Genomic DNA, 19,596 nt, shown 5'->3' on the forward strand with positions numbered 1-19,596 from the left:
GCATTGCATTAAGAAACTTTTGTCAAAAAACAGAATGCAGCCCACTTCCACTCATGTTTCTGACAAACTCTTGTTTTTCTAAGTAGATTTACAGCTGAACAAAAACCGATCTGGAAATGTCCAGTTCAAACTAAATGTCCTGTAAACAAAACATGGCTGATTATTCTTTGCTACCTTCCATGCTTTCCCTTTACTAATAACAAAATACAGTTTGTCAAAAAACACATTTCCAAGTAGGAATAAATACCACTTCCAATCCCACAGCCCCATTTTTATAATTAAAAAAAAAAAGTCTTCCCTTAGCTTCAGTGGCTGGGAGGGAGTAGGAAGAATGATGTGTTAGGCTGCCGTGGAGGAAGTACATAGGCCAACTGGAAAAATGAACTATAAAAAGCTTTTCTTACATAAACACAGGAGGAAGTAACCAACACCCTCAATTGTTGAAGTGAAAGGTGGGGGGCCTAAACAAACTAGAAAAAAGGAGAAGAAATGAAAAAGTCCTGAATGTTTCGCATGTTCCCAATTATTCTCAAATTTGAGTCTTGTTCAGTAAGGTCAAACTGTTACCAACAGCAGACCTGTCAAATCTCACGCAAGGAGCATAAACACTGTGTAACAGTACCAGGCCAGAAACATTTCTGTACCTAAGACTGCATCACACATTTACACAACACAACACCAGAGCTCTCTCCCTCTCTGCAACCTACTTGCAGCTTGGTAGCGAGCCCTTGGCACCTGGGACATGGTATCAGAGTGCAAAAGGCAGACCACGGGGCTTTGCTCACAAATGGTGTATGCCACCATGGCAGGCCACCTCGGCTCCAAGGGCCGCTGCTAACCAGCAGGTGCCCAGCTGCACGCCAGGGATGCTTCACCTCCAGGCACTCAGGGGCAGCTCCCCCAGCCAGAAGCCAATGTGGTTGCGCCTCGTATGTCAGAGGATGAAGGAATCTGAGGGCCTAACGCAGGTGTTAGGAGTCAAAGCACAGCTTCAGTCACATAGGCCCATTGCAGGAGAGAAAATGTATTAGATCAGATGGCTAAACTGGCAGGCCAGAGATGTAAATCCCAACATGGCAGGCTGCGTGGAAATAGGGCAGCAAAGCTGGCTGCGTGATGGCACCTCCTCTGCAGAGACTGCTACAGGAGCCGCTGCGGTGGGCAAGACCCAACAGGAGCAAGTCACCACGGATACAGGCTCATGCATTTCCATGTCCCAAGCAGTGCCATACACCAACTACTCTGATTCGTAGTCTCTGAGGGAGATATATCCAAAAAAGAGCTCCCATGATGCTTTACTGACACTTCAGTAGTCTCGTATTTTTCCATTAAGGCCATTTTCCTTAACTGTGAAAATATTGGTTCATGGCATTCAGCATAGTCATAATCTTCTGGTTACAGAGCTTGAACTAATCAACGATTATTCAGTGGGTACAACGGAACCAGGTCAGAATGTAGATACACGGTACGTAGGTTCTACCAATCCTGACAAAATCATTCAATCATTCCTTCCCCAGCCAACCACGATATAAAAAAAAAACACAGAACTGACCTCAAATTAGGCTGAAGTTTTCTTCTACAAGATTTCTAATGAACTTCAAGTTCATTTCACTTAAAATATCTAACATGGTTCTGAACATCTACCATTTATAAATGCCTACAAATCAAAAACAGAGAAGACACCACAAAATATTGAAGTGGAAGCAGATAGACCACATCTTCTCCTGCCCCCAGAACATGTCAAGTTGTTTTGGAATTTTTGACAATAACAATTAGAAACACACCAAACACTTGGACAACACAGACCTACCAATCTGCGATAAAACTCTGTTCTTCTTTCTCTTCTTACTTAGGGAAGGTATCAGCGTTGCCTTGCCCAGAACAACAAAGATAACGAGCCCTGACACAGCGTAGCACATTAAATACCAAGAGCACCAATTCAGAACTAGCCAGTCTGGTTTGCCCCTGGTATAAACGGCCAGCACAAAATGGACCAGCATACTGGGCTCTTTAATGTGTTTTCCTGATCCTGCAGAACACGCAGAAGGAGTTTTGCGATAGGCTGTTCTCGCTCCTGATTTCAAACTGAGAATCCAGGGCTTTGCCTACAACCCCAGGCGCGGTCATGGCTCAGCACAACCTCACTCCCACTTGCCTCCTATTCTCCCACATCTACGTGCATGCTCACTTTACCACTCTGTCTCATTGTGCTTTTTTTTTTCCCTCCCCCAGTGTGTCCACAGGTCTTCTCCAAAATTGCATTCTGCAAAACCTACTGATCCAATAAAGCACAACTCACCCTGTGAACACTGAAATCCTTGTTTGCAGCTCGTCTTCCCCCACCTCCTAGCACTAACTAGGACTTTCCTTCCTCAAATCATCTCACCACTTTCTCATGGCAAAATTGGCCCTGTGGACTTCCAACTGATTCCTGCTGATCTATTTATATGCATAGAGCATCCTGCAATTTTATAATGTGAATTAAAAAAAAAAGTCTTAAATGCTTATACAATTCTCCTGTCTCTAGTTCTCAAGCAGTTACTTTTTCGATACTCAAACTGAAAATCTGATGATAGAAACTTGCATTTTAGGGAGAGGGACATAGAAATTCCTCATCAACTGAACAAGTTGAGCTATGCTTCTGGGTATGTATTACAATATCTTTTTTGCATCACACCTAGTCTACTAAATATACAAAACACTGAGCAAGTGATAGTTTTGTCAGCCACCAGCTAATCAAATGAAAAATGATTAGGCTTAGAAAAATAATAAAAGCAGAAGCCAGCTGTGCATTTGTTGGATGAAAATCCCAGTGTCTCCCATGTTAGCTCATGTGCATTTCAATTTCTGGGAAGAAAATAATGGGAGTTTCTCCACCCTTTCTCATGTGAGCCATAAAACAGATTTATTACCTAGGATATATTCTGTGTTTTCTCCTGAGGAAAAAAAGAAAGTGGTGGAACAAGTTCATTTTTTCCCTTCTACAACTAGGATTTTCTTTATAATAAACACAGAGCTAAATTTTGGTATCATATGGCCCTTCTATTTAATGCTCTCGTCACACTTTTTACCTTTCTAAATCTTGAAGTGTAGCATTTTCATTTCAGTGGGGAATATACAGCTGCTCCAGCTGTTTGAGTGTGAAAAATCTGTCCTAAGATTCCTATCTGGTACATTTTAAAGCAGAATCCTTCCCTTCCCTAAATCAAATAAGCTTAAAAACAAAACAACAATAACAACAAAACCTGCCTCTGTTCTACATTTCTTTTCAAATAGTTCCTGCTCAGCTTTACCTTACACCCAACATTTGCCCAGTAGCTCTGGAAAACTTAACACTGCAAACTCAGAGGTTTAAGACAGGGTTGAATATCACCTGGGAAGGTTTTCCTGTACATTTTTTTTTTTGACTCTAACAGTCACATTCTGACATTTAAAAATAAATCGTGAGAGAGTTAATTTGCTGACTAGAAGATTTTTTGCTCCTAAGACTCGTAATTTGCTTAGTGTGATATAACAATTCTAAGTTTCTCTGAAGAGCAGTGCTGGTAAATCCATTTACAGTGGTTTTCCCTGTAACTTCCACTTTTTAGATGCAGAAGAGACTGATTCATATTTTAAATGCTTCTGAATCACGACACAGCCCGGATTCTCCAGCTTAGTGGTCTGGAAACTGTCAAGGCTGACATATGCCTTTTTAAATGATATCCAGTAATACCCCTTTAAGTAAATCTGCGGACTCTGTAACATTTGTCACCTAAACGTGACCTACAATCTACTTTTGATAACAAGCACCTATTGTTTAATGAGTCACTTTTCTCAGCACAGCAAACCTGACATCCCTCAAAGTACCAGCTCTTTCAAATAATTCCACAACATAAGAACACGTACACCAAGTCATAAATGCCATTGAAACAATGCTGGAAAAGATGAGCTATCCCATCATTAGCTGCATATAATTAAAATGTACCATAGGAAGTACATTCATTACTGTTGTGAAATACATATATATGTATATTGCTCAGGAAAAGCAAAGAGTCCACTTTTTTTATTATACAACTGTGCCAGCACAAGGCTCAAAAGGGAGCTGTTTTGCTTGGGCAAAAATTGTGCAGGTTTTTTTGCAGATTTCTTTCTTTCTCGTTGCTTTGTGATCACTTTTACTGCTCCACAGAGACCAGTATTTTCAAAAAAAAACCACCAGTATTTAAAGAAGTTTTCAAGCTATTACTAATTTGAAACCCTTCATTTGCACTACCAAGTATATTCTAGTGAGTTAAACTGCATTCATACAAAGAAAACATAAATTCATCCACACTCATTTTTTTTTTTTTGGATCCAAGTGCTACTACGGCCACTAAGCTGACCTTTTCTCTTTATAATACATACCCACAAGCATGCAATATTGTGCTGAGGTTCAAGTTTGTACAGAAGTAACGTATCAGTACCACAACTTAGAAAAGGTATTCAGAAAGGAAAGTTCAACCATTTTTTAATTATTACTAAATTTGTCTTCACAACCTCGGAAATCTAACATAGATCTATAATCCAACCTATCTACAACAAAACAATTTATTATATAAGAGTAGTCACAGTAGCTATTTTCTGCAATGAAGACAACGTTTCACAGACAACAAATTGGTAAACGAGAATCTTCAGCATTAGCTTCCCCATATATGCTAATTAGCTACAACTGACTGATTTCCAGTTCTTACTATTCCAACGAAATGTTATGTTGTTACAGCTGAGCTTGCAGAGAAATAGTGCTCAAACGAAAAATAAAAGGTATGCAAACACAAAACATAATATAGCCAGATGTACAATAGGATATGGAGCCAACAGACGTTTCTTTCAAATGTAAGAACATACAAGGGTCAGTAGTTAAGGGCTGCATTGCAAAAAGAAACTTGATGCATTCTAAAATGATCAATAGATTCAGGAAAGGTACATACTAAGTCAACAGATCTGCTCCTTAGTACGTTCACATTCTAATGCTGTATGCAATTCTAATACTTAAAAAAAAAAAAATCTTTACACCAATTAACCAAAACCAGACTATTTGAAATTAGAAGCTGGCAGCTACGCCAGTGCATGCACAAACATAATTTCCATCTGCAGAATCTGTATAACTGATAATGATACATCTGAGCCAGAACAAACCAAGTTAGATTTCCTGATCACAGGATATTTTACACGAACAAGAAAAAACAAGCTTACCTGCAAGTCAATAAAAATGTTAACAGGAATAATTAAAAAACACAAGCAAGTTAAAAAAACAAGAATAAGTTATGCCAATAGTTTCTTTAAAATATAGAAATTTAGTTAGAAAGAAATAAAACATCCTCTGCATTCCATGTAACTTACGCAGACAAGGCGAATTATTAATGAAATGCTTCCCAGTCACAGAGCCCACTCTAAAAGACTCAGGGAAATACTGCTAAAACTGAGGTTTGGTGGAGGGAGCTTTATATGAATGACAGGTCACAAAGAAACTGTACTAAACAGCATGCAGAAATGCTCTTCAAACAACTTGCAGAAAGGGAGCTGAAGTTACCCAGTGATTTTGATCTCTCATGTCCTTTATTTTTTCTAGAGCACTGGAAAACGCCTTGTCTGTTTTTTTACCTTGTCATTTCAAAATGAAGTTTTTGCATCTGGGCATTGGTTGATTTTCTATTGTAAAGTGGCATATAATGGAGTTTTATAAATTTGCTTCATTTCAAACAACCACCACTACTGAGAAGAAAAACGTATAATAAAAGAATTCAAGTTTCAGCTATCAGCATGCAGATGTCATCCAAACACTGCAAGATTACATACAGCTAGGCCCACAAAAAGCTTCACAGAACACAAAGTGCCCATGCTGAAAATATCTGTAACAGACTACATCCCACGTACTTCATAAATTTGCAATAATTCGCGGCAGAATCGGGCTGCCAGTAGAGGGAGCAAAAGCAAATAAAGCCTGCTACCCAAAACCTGAAAATACTGGTGCTGCCCCTCAGTGAATGAGGAGCAGCACACCCAGGCTAGGTACTATGCAAAGACTAATGAACGGTGTTGATTTTTTTTTCTTTCCCCTTCAACGAAGCAATATGCGAAAAATCCATTAAAGCAAGATTTCCACTCTTTTCTGATAGTAAGCAAAATAAAACCTCAGGGACTGTAGTCAAACCTGTTTATAAAAAGCTAGTTCTGTAGTTTTATGCAGGCTGTCTCTGAATTAAAGTTTGCACTACGAAATGATGATGTATTAAATATAAAAGCCTCGGGTCACTCTGGATGGGAGGGATGTCAGGAGGCCTCCAGCCTGACCTCCAGCTCACAGTAGGGCCAGCTATGAGACCAGACCACGCTGAGCAGCGCTCTATCCAGGCGATAAATAGTGTATTATTTTTTCGTATTACTGTATGTCGTATTAAATAACAATACCACGGATTACTTTAGCAAAAGCTTTCAACTGAAGGGCGTTGGAGCACGTAAGAAAACGACCCCAGAGCAAGGCTCCCCGGAGCAGGGCCGGTTTCCATGCGCGGCAGGCCGCGCTCCCCTCACCGCCGCGTGCCGTTAAACACCTCAGTAACGCTCCTTTTTCTGGCCACAAAGCCGGGTTTGGCTATGCAGCAGCCCACAGACGATGCGTTACGGTTACACAACCCCCCCCTCTTCCAGCCGGCCGGGCCGCTTACAGCTTGCTGAGGCGAGGCGTTCCCTGAGGTGCGCGGGGCCCCCCTGAGGCAGCCGCCTCAGCGCCCGGCCGGGCCCGCAGCCCCTCACCTCACCTCACGCGCCGGGCGCGAGGCGTTGCCATGGCGACGCCCCCAAGCAGACACACTGCCCCTAACCCCCCCACCCCCCCTCCACCGGCCGCGCCGGGCCCCCCCCCGCGGCGATCCCCCCCCCCAGTCTCTCACCGGGAGGGGAGGGGTGGGGCAGCGGCACAGCGATGACTCGGCGATCCTCTGCCGGCTCGGCCTGCCGCCCGGGGACCAGGCAGACGCAGAGGAGCGCCGAGCACCCACGTGATGCCCCGCTGATGGCGAGAGGGGGGCGCGCATGCGCTGTCCGCGTTGGGGCGCAGCGCCGCCGCTCCCCTCCCGCCGTAGGCGTGAGGGGGCTCGCTGAGGGCCGGGCGGCGGCGAGGGCCCGGCTGCTCCCAAACTTGCTCAGGGGAAGCAAAGCATCACCTGCCTGTGGCACCCGGCCGGGAGAGAAAAGCTATATTACTTGTGACCTTCTTAGAGAGCTGTGCTGCTGTCAGTCCAGCTAGAAAGATTGATAAAACATAAAACATCCTTCACAACTTTTCTGTCACTGTTGACCGTGGAGCCAAAGAGCCTTTCAAAGCTAAATTACACCGGGAGTACCACAGTGCTATTAAATGCTTACCACAGTGTTATTACATGCTATTCTGTTCTGTTTCTATTGATGAAAATCTCACCGAATTCTTCAAAGTAAATCCAGAATTTTTATTTCTACTCAAATTATCTCAAACCCGTCATCAGTAGGAATGCTGATTCTCGGACACAGCACACTGAGGAGTGTATGCCTCTCATTATGGAGAATGTCCTAAGCTCCAGCAAATACCTTCAGTATTTTATAATGCATAAATACAGCCCCCTACTTCTGTATGTGTTCTGCTGAAATGATTTGAATTAAGAGATTTAGAACAGCAGATCATTGCTATAAAATGCAATTCCTAGTGAAACCACATGTACAGCATACTTTCAGGTCTTTAATTTGTTAGGAGCTAGATGTTTATTAGAATATGGTGCAGTTACTATTCCCTGCAGTCACCCTGAAAATGAAATACCCCTTTCACAACATAAAGATAATGAGTTATATGGCAAGATAAGGTGGTTACCAGAATTCAGGAATGACAGAATCCAATTAATTTAACATGAATTAATGCAAGATCAAATTTATTACAGTTGGATGCAATTTGTAATTGAAAGTCACATTACAGTACACGTTTTTACATGTTATCTCCCATCAGTAAGAGATCTCAAACACTCTCAATTTTGAACAGCAGCAATGTATTTATTGTATCACCAATAACTTCCTTACATGTCTGCTGTGAAGAACATCAGGGACTAGCAGTCTGGTTGTGCGCCAGGGCTTTGCTATTGCTCTTTCTCACTGAGTTCCGTGACTGAGGCTTAAACAGAAACCCAGGTTTCATCTTCTTTGACTGCCTGTTACTTGATCATCCTTTTTTCCCCATTTTTCACTCCTCTAAGTGCTCACCCCTCTTCTTTTTTGGGTAGGAGGGGTGGAATCAGCCCTCTCATTAAATAAACCTTTCAAACTCCTATCTTTAAAATAAACACTTTATTGTGGACAGTCCAAGCTCCTTAGGTAAAGCTTTAGGTCTCAAATCCAAAAGATACACTGTGTCCTTTTAATAATTTCATAGTGGAAACCCTTTATTTGCCCATTCCTGTGGTGTTATGGAGGTTTTCAATGATTCTGGTTTAGGTTTCGGGATTAGGTGAAACCAGAGTGCCTTAAACCTCTTTAGAGGTTTGGGATTAGGTCTGCAGCAGGCCTAATATAGCCTTTCTGTGCAAGGCTAAATTAAATGGCAGGAATATTTGTTGTGCGCTGATTCACAGGTGTTTGGCAAAACACCAGAAAACATAAAGGAACCACTGGAAGAATCATGAAGGCAAAGCCATCGAAACATGAGTATTAGCTAAGTACTGCAGTATCACTTGCAACTGTGGGGTCTTTCAGACTGCTTCTAAGTGATTTTAAGCATGGATATCATTTTTATGTGTGTCTCTCACACGAATGTGAGTAAATTGAAGATCTGTCATGCAAATGGATCAAGGATTTTTATTTGGGTATCACATTCTGGTAATTGCTGCCTGTTTTATAGCAAATATATATTAAAGTTCATCAAACAGCTGATATCACTGAAGCTCTATTGTTTTATTGTACACATAAATTCTACTCCTTCTCTGAGCTATGCATTGCCCTGACAGCATATGTTAGGTCATGAGGAGAGAAGCACAATAGATTTATGCCTATTATTAAAACTCCACCCTGTCTGGGTCAGGAGGCAGAGACATTTACCTCATTGATGACCATAGACTAATTGGAGGAGATAGTTTAGTTGTGTAGGCTGTCTACTGTGAGGCTTTTCAGCAGCTTTTCAGTACCTGTCTCTAATATGGATATTTTTCCTTGACGTGCTCAGCTCCACAGTCTGTAATACTGGCAAGGCCTGTCTAACTGGCCATGCCTATGACACACAGGCTGAGGTGAGCAGATTTCATCAAGCAGAATGAAGAGCAGCTCAGCACGATGGTGTGAGTATCTCTGCAAAATTCAGAAGCTGGTTTAGCTGCATTTATAGGGAAAACTGAGCTTCAGATGCCTGGCTCTGTGATACCTGGCCCTGGTATCAAGATCAGCAGGATACACAGTTATGCTGAGGCAATGCACAGAGCCCAGTGTTCACTCATACAGCTGCCCAAAATGGGTTACTACTTGAGCATAACTATCTCCTTACACTCCTCATTTCTTTCACTGATGATGAAAGGCCTCTCAGCCCTCTCCAGTGAATTGTATTTTTAATGCATTTCTGTCCCCAAATAACTGGATTTCAATTTCAACAACTGTAGACTTACCTATTTAGGAAGTCAGCCACATCTCAGAATTACAGGGTTTCTCTGATGTTTTTTTCCATGCCAACAATCAGTTCTCTTGCAGGCAGCTTTTTTTGATTCCTATGGCAAGTCTTCAAATTAACAATGCATACAGCCAGATTGTATCTTCTCAGGGCTGCTTGCAAAATCAAAACAGAAATAGTTAAGACAAGTTTCAAAAGAGTATGTCCGCTCTACTCCAATGAACTGTAAAAGTAAGAGGGAGGCAAACTGGAAGGTTTTAATAATCTTAGAATCAGTATAAAACATTATTTACAGCTTAAATCTAGACAAGGTTTGAGCTTTAAATATAAGTTCTTCCCATCCTTTATGGTGCATGTAAGGAAGAGCAAGAGAGAAATGTTACCAGTCAAGGACAAAACCATAAAATAAAGAGCAGAAGAAGAATTAAATGAAAGTATTAGGGGCCAAGGGAGGCTTAGTGGGAGTTCGCCTTCATACACGATTGATCTATACTTGAAAAGAAAAGAAAAAAAGACACCCTCCTCATCCTTAAATGAGATGTTATTTGAGCATAAATAACAGTCTCATGTCAAACACACTGCTATTTCCAATGGAGTCTTTACACTACAAAACCACAACATTCTCAGCCCTAATCTCCCTCAGATAAAACAATAAGGCTGGTGGCTGTGAATCAGCACTTCGAAACCAACCTTTGAAAACAGCAACACCTTTGGGGTAAAGAGAAATGGAGGAGACAAAGAGCTGCTGTTTATAGAGCACTGTGAAGCAAGACCCCTCCTTTCTTGCTTGGAAACCTGCTGTAACACCCAACAGTTGTTTTTCTCTGTGTGGGATGTGTAGCTTCATGCAGCTACCTCAAGGGACTGTGGGGCCCTTGGCGTGTCTGGATGTTCAGACCCACATCAGGCCTAGCTGTCACTGAAATCAGAAGCAGTGAACCACCAAAATCTTCCTGGTTGCTTGAACCTTAGATTATTTTACCTTTCAAAAATAATAAAGGGCTCTGACCGGAAATCTGAAGAGTTCTTGCATTTTTGGAGCTTGTGAAAGGCAATGGGTGATCTCAATCCAAGAGGTTGGGGGGAAAGGGGCATGAAAACACCACAGACTTGCTCAGCTCCAGCCTGAGGAGGAAGGGTGTGGTGAGAACGAACAGCTGGGCCTACCCAAGGGCTCTCCATGCCAAAAAAGTGCACTCCTCCTTTCCCAACCCTTTTGCAGCCACATGGCCGTGTCCCCTCCCTTGTGCTGACCCTAACATGCATCTGAGTAGCATGAGGACTGATGCAAGGCAGGAACATGGGGCAGGAAAGGAGAGGGCCTGGGAGGGAGAGCAATCGCACTGGAACAGAGCTGCCCTGGTTGGTGGCACCCAAAGGAGCAGGCCAGCTGGGACGCAAAGGTTTCCGGCCAGCAAATGACACCTCACCTTAAGCAGGAAGCTCATTTCCCTCCACAGCCAGTGAGTAAAAACAGACTTAACTACACGGGAACATCCCCTTCACCTTTGTTTCTGATTCCACTGTTTCCTAGTGTAATGCACATAAACAACAAGCTTTGAAATCCAGAGGTGGCACCCCATGGGAAGTGGAAGAAGCCTTTGGTCTCAGCACAGCTCCCAGCGCTGCCGTGCTCTGACTTGGAAGACCTTGTGCTGATGGTGTGGGGGGGGAGTCCTGTGGCATCGAGCACTGGAACAGAAGAAAATGGGGAATGCTGTGCCATTCACGTTTTCATGTGGGGTATAGGAGCCTTGTCTATAGTTCAGGGAAATTCCTACGGATCTTTTTGAGCCCTTCTCAAAAAAAAAAAAAAAAAAAGGAGAGAAATGAACTGGACACTGTGCTCCTCAAAGGGATCATTGGAAAATGGCCTGGGGACATTGTCCAGGGGCATCAGCTGTATGACCATCCCATCAGTGCTACTTCTTCAGCAAGCAAAACTGCTGAGGCTGAGAGCCCAGATAAGAAAGAGATGCTGGCAGGATGCAAAATCCAAACTAGTCAGAAAAGAGGACCAAGGAGCAAACCTAAATCTAGGTCTATCTGCAAAAGCCAACGTTCTTGTTATATCTGAACCAATCCCTTTGATACAAACATTCCCACTTATTAGAGATTCCAAGGCAGAGTGAAAGCACAGCAGTTTCACCATAGCATGAAACACAGCCTCACACATTTGATTTCTGAACACAGATCATTTTTCTTGGGGTGGGGTACACGAACAGCAACGGATACCTCATGTCTGGTTCAGACAGACCAATCAAAGGGCTTAAGTGGACGGACGGACACACACACACACACACACACACACACACACACTACCAGCAGCATGTGATGGGATTTAGTGCAAGGAAATCAAACTCTCTGTCCCACCTCCCGAGCTTATTCTTTAAAGACCAGTCCTATGCTCACAGCTGGAGTTTATGTGAGTCCTGCCTTATTAATTAAGTGTAGCCAGTGCCTTTCTACCCTGAATTCCAACAGCAGCAATTAGAAAGCAGATACTTCACACATAACAGCTGGTCCATTTAACACCCTCCCCGTGCTATTTGCTCCCCTCCCCCAGCCAATGCATGTCCTCCTTTTCCATCCTTTCATGTAATGGAGAAGGAGGGTAAAATCAAGGTGGCGAAGCCAGGGGCAGCAGATAACCATATTCTTATTAAAAATCATCTAGTGTAACACTGAAAGCGGAGGGGTGTTGTTGAGAGCACGTTTCTGAGCAAGGAATCGTAACATTCACCTACCAGATGGGAAAAAGTGCCTTGGCTGTCTACTGTGTCCTCCTTAAAAGGGGATCTGTATCAAAGTAGCAGCATATTTTCTTCACCACAGGCTGTTGATGTCATTAAAGCAAGTCTCATTTTTATTTAATGCCAGAGTTAAGAGTCACATAAAATTGGCACAGGTGAAGGCACCAGGCCCATTAAGTTGTGCAACGTGACTCTCTGGGAATTTTTTGAACGTTCATGTACCTCCAATTTATTTATGCTTGGGCAAGTCAGCCCCAGAGCCTCTCCTCCTTATTTCCCAGTATGAATACAGCCTCAATCCTGCCATTAGACCTGTAAAAAAACCTACTCAATCCAACTAAATTTCCTCCACTCTCAGGGAAGATCCAGTTACAGGAAAGGCAGTTCTGCCCCTCTCTGTGTTACATGCATCACTGGGAGATGCTGTGGACATAAAATTAAACTCAGAACCAAAAAAAAAAAAAAGAAAATAACAACAACAACAAAAAAAGCATCAAACCAACAACCCCAAAACAAAAAATGAACAGTGTAACAGCAAAAGTGAAATCTGCCCTTACCAAACAACATTATGTGCATGTTCTACTCCCAAACAGGTACTTTAGAGACCACCTCTTGATTTAAGGCAGGTAGAGCTTTTCTGAGGGAAACCAAGTTAAAAGAAATGGAGATTCATTTGCTTCTGCAAGACACTTCTGAAGCAGGGAAGTAATTCTGTTGTATTTCAGGCACAGGGCCTTTCAACAGTCACAACATTTCTCTTCCTAGCATGGCTAGCATTTTTTAAATGTAGAATTTATAGGAAAAATATAGATCCAGTACTAAACAGGTCATCTGGTCATGATATCAATAGGAATAATAACAAAAGAATAGACAGCCAAAGTATTCCAGTGCTGTGAGATTTTTCTGGTGGGTTATTTCCCACTGATCCTGAAATTAGGCATCACAAGGACATTTTTAGTTATAATATGGGGAGGATTTAGCTCCAGCTGTAAACTTCCTATTTCCTTCCTCAAAGGGTGTTGGAGAGGCTCCTATTGCAGTCAACCCCCCATATATTTGCTATTTTTTAATCAAATTTTCACCACTTCTGGTGGTGCATCACTAATATACTCTATGGAAGCCTGATGAAGCATCTAACACTTACGTTACAGACAGGGAGAACAAGTTAGGATGGATTAAGTGATCTGCCCAGCTTCCCACAACACAGCACAGGTGTGGCTGAAAATAAAAAAAAATCCCTACTTTCAGTCTTTGGTGTTAAACTGATCTGCTTTTATGCTTTCCTGTAAAAACAAAACAAAGCAATTTCATTAACCTGTTTGGTGGTAATTAGCATGGGTACTCCTAATTAAACAGAAAGATCTGCATATTCTCAAAACTGTTAGAGCTAATTAGTCAGCTGGACCCTTTTCTTTCTCCTGGACCCTTCTAAAAGAGAAAAATAAAAGGACAGTCCTTTATAATTGCCAAGGCTTCCACTAATGAAAGCAGAAATGGCATTTTATATTTTGGCAGTTAGTAGTAAACACTATTATTAAAGCTATAATAAGAACAGCTAACGTTTTATGAAATATTAGTGATGTCTAAGCATAAAGTAGTGCCCTCATCTCTTTAGTTAAAATTACAAAATGATTAACAGCCCAATTAAAAACATTTTTGTTTTTGACATGATAAATTATACTTTATCTACCTAGCTGTAGATATAATTGATTATTTTATCCGTTTGCTGTTGGCTGTCATTAAAAAAGACAGATACCATGGCTTTCTGGCCTCTCTCCCGCTGAGAGAAAGAACAAATCCTGCTATTAACGACAGACAGCATCATTATGAAAAAATTCCATTTGCCACTAGGCAACATAGCCGAGTTCAAGTAATTATTGTATTAGTCAAGCCGTTGAGAAGTTCCATAAAATTGAGAGAGTTTTTAAGGAGCATTCAACATTATTTGGCAACTTTTGTGATGTAACAATTAAAACCATGCTCCAGGCCCAAAATGTGCAGCAGATTGCCAAAATCAGATAAAACCCTAGAGGGCCCCTGACTCGCAAAGAAAAAAAAAAAATCAAACTGTTTACTTTTAGGATCAGACATTCATCAACATTTGGCTTTTGTTTCAGCCAGTGTCAGATAATAACAGCACCACGTTTTCAGTCAGCTTCTAACAAAACTCTACGCAGTTTGATGTCAGGCCTCTGAGAGTTAGCTGAGGCTGACACTAGCCTCTTCTCAGGAAAGGGAAATTTTAGAGACAGCTGATGCTACCAACTTTGCTTGGTAGATCAGACACCTGGGAGCACTCAGCAGTACAGTACCTTCTGGAGTGAATCACGTCTGTTTTCTACCAGTGAGCATCAGGAAATGACTGGGAAGAAGTGCAAGTTATTCCTTCCTTTCACATCTAGGAGCTGAGCCAGGCAACACCTCAGACTGTCACGGCTCCAGGGGATAAAGCTGAAGTCTCCTGTCCATGTACCCCATTAACCTGTCAGAGAACTGTTGGAAAAAAAAAATAAATCACACTTTAAAACTTCTAAGGGAAATTGCTACTGAACCAAGTTATGGCCAAGTTTATCATCTACCTACTTCTCTATTGAATAGTGGTTAAGGAATAATGATTTACAGTACCAGAAATGAAGGTACAATATCATGCTTCTGCAGCGGAAGGTGAAGTTGGGTACAAAATGCAGACTATAGGAGTCACTTCAAGAGCACATCTGTTTGTACAGGAGTTAAAAGGCATTCATCTCCCTTCACGGAATAGTGTGCCCAAGTCAGGAAGTCTTCATGTATCAAAGAACTTTGATGGGAGCACTACTTTTCAGGGCAGTCAAACAGAGCTGAGATCTGAACCCATGACAATGAGCCAGGATACTGCTGTTGCCATTAGGGAACAGCAGGTTTTAGCACTAACATCTTGCCAGTCTCTACCTGGAACATGCCGTACCAAGGAGGACAGATGAAAAGATACACTGGAGCCTGCCATAATATGGCCTTTCATCACACAGCTTCTGGATTGGAGAACGTTGCCAACTGTTAGGACCTGCTATTTAATAAAGAACAAACCCAGAACCCTCAGCAATCACAGCTTCTACCTGATTTAAATGGGAACAGCAACACACAGCACTACAGGCCAAAGGCCAGCCACCTGTGGTTCATGGGCAGCTCTTGAACCATATTATATTGACAAGGAAAAGAGAGGAGCTCAGACTTGTGAGAGAGAGGGTATGTAAAAGCAAAGCTGCTGCTCTTTCCCTGTTCCGAGACCGATCTTGCTGCTACGCAAGGCAAGTAAGCCTGAGCCCATTAAGCTCAGGAATCAGTAAATGCTGGAAGATACAGCCACATTTCCCAGCAAATTTAACTTCTAACTTGAGTTTGACAATTGCCTGGGTGTGGTGAGATGTGAAGCTATAGAAGTATAAAACCCTCAATAACTAACCAGCTGCTTTTTAGGAAAGAGCATGGCCACGCAGTTTTCTTCAGCAGAGCTGAAGCACATATTGTGACAGCATTCAATTTTATTGCCTAGTAGAGCATGTAGAGCCATCAATTTCAGTGAAGCACCCTAGGTCAGCTCAAGAACATAGGTTAGTATCTGTTAGCGTGGAAAACAAATAATTCAATCTCTTATTCTTGAATTATATGAGTTAATTGTGCCAAATCCTCAACATCTTAGACAAGTCCCAGGTGAAGGCTTAGGAATATTTTTTAATAAATATTCTCTATTAACATTAAAACTTCCATTAAAAGAATTGTTACAAGATATGTGTGAGATTCATCGAAGCTTAAAAAAATCATCTGAAAAAGCTGCGTTCCTGATATTTTTGTTAGTCTCTTTGGCTTACAGTTCATCTGAGCCATCAGTGAAAACAATACAAACTCCAGCACACAGCAAAGAAACCTCAACGACAAAAAAGGGAGAGCAGAGCAGATTGACAGTACAGCATTTGCAGTTATTGCTGAGAACAGGACACTCACTGGAAAAAAAAAATATATATTGAAATTTTGGGCATTTCTGAATCAACAGCTACTAAGAAGGCAAAACTCCCTGGTTCAACGAACTCCTTAGAGACCACTCCTACAGTTTCTCTTTGGACTGTAGGAACAAGCCTGTACAATTCAAGCAGTTTCCATGCCAGCTTGTGCTGTTCAGGCTCTAGTTTGTAGGTGCTTGCATCTTCCCCAGTTGTGCCAGCTGGCTGGTGCTGCTGTTCAGAAGGATGCCAGATGGCTAGTGCTTTAGCCAACCTGGTTTCCAGGTGACCGATTTTTTAGCTGCCACTTTAAGTAAAATAAAACATACATAAAAAAAAACGCAAGTTTATCACCTAACACACGCCATTGGATGTCTCTTGTTCAATTGGTGTGCAGCAGACAGAGCCTCAGACTTCTCTTCCACACCATCAGCATCTCCCCCTCCAAAAAAAAAATAATAAAAAAATCAACCCATCTGCTAAAGCTATCAAGCCCTTTACGCTGCACTGTACCACCTCCTATTTATAGGATCCAGTGCCCTCTGCTGAGAAGAACAAAAAAAAGCATTAATGTTTCCCAGGCCCTGCAAAGTTGCTGTTAAGGTACAGCAGTATTAGACCTGGAAGTCTACCTCTCCCTTGCATGCACACACATGCACCCATTGACCCATCTGCCATCAGTGTTGCCAGGTTATTACAAAACAACACATGGAAAGTATCGAGGAACTTGCAACAGCTACAGAGCTGTCATAAGAGTAACATGTCACTTTCTGGAAGGGTAAATCCATGTGGACATATGGTAGTTGTGAAAGGAGCTGGACTAGCAACCTTGGCAGGCTCAAGTCGAACAGAAATGTTGCTGCTTTGCCTTGATCTTTATTTACAATAAACGCCTCGGCTCCAGCTCAGCGTTTTTATCTGGGAGCAGCCGCCAGCATTTCTGTGACCATGTTCCGTCTCATTGGTGTACTGACATATTTACACACGGGCCGGGGCTTGGGCAGCTGTGAATAAGAGGCCATATATCAAGAGAGGAAAAAGGGATGCAAAGATGAATTTTATGAAATATTTTCCATTTTTCTTTGACTTGGTTGTGCATTTTGCTACGGCCCATTGGATGCTCACTCAGCACTTGGACACTTTGCTCCATGAAGTCTCGCCTACATTTCTAGTTGTGTCTACATGCCAAGCCTAGCCCAGTACCTGAGGCAGCCCACAGGGAAAAGGAGATTTAAAAAAAATAAAAAGGTGGGTGGGAGGGAAATTTCCTGCCTTTCAATGGCATGTGCTACAGGAAAGAGAATGATGTCTTGAACGTCACCAAGCAGTCTTGTCCGATTTCCACATAATACAGGCTGTTACATTTTATTTCTGACTGCCAAAGCGAGAGAAATTATTCCCACTACTTTGTGAGAAAAAATAATCACGTCCCTTTTGCAATTTAAGGAGGTGATATCATCTTTAACTTCTTCTTTGGGCAATGGAAAGGGTTAATTCCTTACAGTGATGACTAATCCTTTCCTTTTTCCCTGTGGCTGACTAATAGTTTAGATGTGTTGACTCTGTTTCAAAAGACAAGCTTTGGACATAATATTAATGATACCTTATGTGCAATAACATTAGAAAACAAACACAGATGCACCTGGGGAGTCTGAAGGCATCTTCTGGCCTTTCTGGGCTGACAGGACAGAGTGGCCCTCCGACATTTCCACGTGGAAAAACATTGTCTATGAGAGAGTTTACTTTGAGTGACCCTCTTGCCTTTCAAACAAAGAGAAGTCAGGACCATTGTGAAGCTAAAAACTTGTTTCATAAGAACAGGCCATCGCTCAACCAGCTGAAGAGGAGAAAAAATAAAAAAGGAACCCAAAGAAACAATTGGAAAGAAAAAATGGACATTTGAATGGAATAGCTGCTGGTGTCTTTCCTCTGGCATTGACAACCTAACAAAGGGTGTGAGCATTTTTTCCCTTGTTTTTTTTTTTTTTTTTTTTTTTGCAAGGCAAAGATGGGAAGAGAGCACCGTTTGTTTATTCATTTGTCTTGGAGCCACACTAGCACAAAAAAGTCACTGCAAACACTTACCCAAGGCTCAGGTTCATTCCACTGGGATGCAAGAACTCCATACTCCCTTGATAGCTTATGTGAGATCCAAACAGCATGTGGAAGTGCTTATTTCCCTCTGTTGTCTGTTTAGGAGATCTAGGGGACAGAAGCATTAATTCCAGTTACGTCACCTTGACATGGTCTAAAAACTAGGTAGGCCTAGCTGATCAGTTGTAGATATTACTTACCACAGGTGCATGCAAAGCCTTGGCACAACAAGTCTCACTTCAGAGACTTGTTATGTCTTGTGTAGACACCCCATCCTAAGCATCATAGCACAGGCAGAATAAACCAGATGTCCTATTGCTGCCAAACCATAGATAATTCTGGTACAACTGTGATTCAAGGGAGCTGAGTCAAGGCAATGTCACCTGGAACAAAGGGCCAGCAGGTCCCAGGATAAGATTATCTCCACTAGTGTCAGTACTGTTGAAGAACCTTCTTAGATGATTCCTTGGATCTCTCTTTTCTGAATGGTTTCATTAGCTTCACTGCAGCAGCTGAAGTTACAGTGAAAAGGAGCAATGGAGGTCCTCAAGTATGCCCAAAGCTCTGCAGGAGACCTGTAGGGAAAAAAACAACACCAGTTTTAACAGGTACTTGTATGCCCTCTGCCATTAACACAGGATCACTACTTCAAACTAAGACTTGAAGATCATTTAGTGACTCACCCAAGATCATACATACGGTGCTTACATCAAGAATTTGACCCACCAAGCCATCCAACACCTCTGAATTGTTCATTGATGTTTAGGAGTCCATTTTAATATATAAATGTAGAATTTGGAGCCAGGAAGGAACAGTAAATTAAATACTGAGGAACTTGTCACATCTCTGTTCAAAGAATGCTAGCATTTCATGTAAGGAATTACATGCTACAGACAGTTGCAATCATCTTCTGCACAAATAATTTAAGCTTACTTGGTCTGTTTTATTCTGATTTAAATTTTTATTAGAAATATAAATACCTATGTTGGTCACCAAACCAAATAAAACAAACATATTGAGTAGGGTCTATTATAGACTAATATGGAAACAAATAATCTGCAAGTCTGGTTTTATTTATAAGCTTATTTGAGTCTTTACCCTAGGCTCATATTAATCGGGTTTGTGGTTTCCACATCTGTAC

At 41.9% G+C, this 19,596-nt stretch overlaps 1 protein-coding gene across 4 annotated transcripts in view; it reads right to left on the bottom strand.

Moving 5' to 3' along the window:
* GNB1L (G protein subunit beta 1 like) overlaps positions 1–13,019 on the bottom strand; it is a 47,739-nt gene extending 34,720 nt beyond the window's left edge. For 2 of the 4 annotated variants that reach the window (XM_035556900.2, XM_035556898.2), the window contains exon 1: positions 6,912–7,011. The gene's annotated coding sequence lies outside the window, so the exon portion shown is untranslated. Of the gene's footprint in view, positions 1–6,911; positions 7,015–9,632; positions 9,787–12,944 lie in introns of those variants that run through there. The other 2 variants (XM_035556895.2, XM_035556897.2) reach the window with 2 other exon arrangements.
* Positions 13,020–19,596: the final 6,577 nt, after the last annotated feature.

This window comes from Cygnus atratus, chromosome 17 (assembly GCF_013377495.2).
Source record: "Cygnus atratus isolate AKBS03 ecotype Queensland, Australia chromosome 17, CAtr_DNAZoo_HiC_assembly, whole genome shotgun sequence".
In the NCBI taxonomy this organism is placed as follows: domain Eukaryota; kingdom Metazoa; phylum Chordata; class Aves; order Anseriformes; family Anatidae; genus Cygnus; species Cygnus atratus.